Source organism: Suncus etruscus (genome assembly GCF_024139225.1).
Source record: "Suncus etruscus isolate mSunEtr1 chromosome X unlocalized genomic scaffold, mSunEtr1.pri.cur SUPER_X_unloc_2, whole genome shotgun sequence".
Classification (NCBI taxonomy): domain Eukaryota; kingdom Metazoa; phylum Chordata; class Mammalia; order Eulipotyphla; family Soricidae; genus Suncus; species Suncus etruscus.
Genome location: NW_026060315.1, coordinates 1,961,489 through 1,963,668, shown reverse-complemented (window position 1 = coordinate 1,963,668; position 2,180 = coordinate 1,961,489).

The following is a 2,180-nucleotide window of genomic DNA, read 5'->3' as shown; positions in this document are numbered from 1 at the left end:
CAGAATAGAAGTCTAACCAGGTAATAAGAGAGAATAATTTTATTTATTTATTTATTTATTTATTTATTTATTTATTTATTTATTTATTTAACTTCAGGATAAACAGAAGTCTAACCAGGTAATAGAGAATAATTTTATTTATTTATTATTTATTTAATTTCAGGATAAACAGAATAGAAATCTAACCAGGTAATAAGAGAGAATGATTTTATTTATTTATTTATTTATTTAATTTCAGGATAAACAGAATAGAACTCTAACCAGGTAATAAGAGAGAATAATTTTATTTATTTATTTATTTAATTTCAGGATAAACAGAATAGAAGTCTAACCAGGAAATAAGAGAGAATAATTTTATTTATTTATTTATTTATTTAATTTCAGGATAAACAGAATAGAAGTCTAACCAGGTAATAAGAGAGAATAATTTTATTTATTTATTTATTTATTTATTTAATTTCAGGATAAACAGAATAGAAGTCTAACCAGGTAATAAGAGAGAATAATTTTATTTATTTATTTATTTATTTAATTTCAGGATAAACAACAGAATAGAAGTCTAACCAGGTAATAAGAGAGAATAATTTTATTTATTTATTTATTTATTTATTTAACTTCAGGATAAACAGAATAGAAGTCTAACCAGGTAATAAGAGAGAATGATTTTATTTATTTATTTATTTATTTTCAGGATAAACAGAATAGAAATCTAACCAGGTAATAAGAGAGAATAATTTTATTTATTTATTTATTTATTTATTTATTTAATTTCAGGATAAACAGAATAGAAATCTAACTAACCAGGTAATAAGAGAGAATAATTTCCAATAATTATTTCTAATTATATTGAAACGTTATAGGCTGGGCCTTGCAAGGCGTCAACCTGGGAAGGACCTGGGTTCGATTCTCAGCATTCCTTATGCTCCCTTTAAGCCTGCTAGGAGTGCGGAGCCAGGAGAAACCCCTGAGTGGTCCGAAAAACAAAAACAAAAACAAAAACAAAAACTTTATGTCTTCTAGATAGAAATATTTTAAATGATTGAATAGAATTAATATTATTTTTAAATATTAAAATATTTTAAGTGAACCAGACGCCCGACCGCTCGCGCCACCGCTCCGGCCCCCGAATTGTAACTTTTAAATTTGATCACATAGGCAGAACTTTGTGTTTCTTTATTTCGCCATTTATTTAGAATCTATCCAACGTGCTTTATTTACATCGTTCCACGAAAAACATTTAAACATTAAATTTCTAAATGCCACGAAATGTTTTTGAAGTTAAAATTTTTTTAAATTGGTTTTCAGGCAGAAATTTCTTTTTATTCGTTTATTTTAAAATCAAGTTAAAAAACAGAATTTTTTTAAAAAAAAAATTTTTACGTCTATTTAAAAATCATTGGATTTCTTTATTTGGTTTATTGAATAAATTGATTTATTTTCTTGTCTGTAAGAAGCACCCCCAATTTTTTTTACCCTGGTTCCGGTACCTTCCATCATTTTTTTCTCAGAAAAAATAAAAAACAGTTAACTCTCTGTGAGCTACTGGTTTTATTTTGGGGAGAAAACCCCATAATTTGGGACATGAAAAATCCTTAGGTATATATATATATTTTTTATTTCAAGGTAAAGACACACAATCTTTACTGTGAGAATAAACATTTCTCATCATCTCTAGGCCCCAAATATCCCCATTCCCGGCATTGCTCGTTCTGACATAAAAAAGATAGAAGCCAGGTGGGCCACATGCCAGGCAGAGACCCTAACCACTGTACTGCCATTCTGGCCCCCAACTCGGCCCTTGGGTTTTGCTTCACCTTTGAATTCTTTGTCTCTGGGGCTGTGAGGCTGGTGGAAGGACAAAAGTTTAGATTTCATCAGAAGGCCTGGTAGGGGGGAAGATAGACACGGAGTGAGGTGAATAAACTCTATTTTACTAATATTATTTTTAATCAATAATAGATTTTAATAAATGATTTTAATTTTATTAATTAACATTTCTTTCTTTCCTTTCTCTTCTTTCTTTCTTTCCTTTCTTTCTTCCTCTTTCTCTCCCTCCCTCCATTCTTTTATTCTTATTTTTCTTTCTCTTCCCACATTTCTTCTTTTCTTCTTTCTATATTCCTTTCTTCTTTTTTCTTTCATTTTTCTTTTTCTTTCTTCCTTTCTTCCTTTCTTTTTCT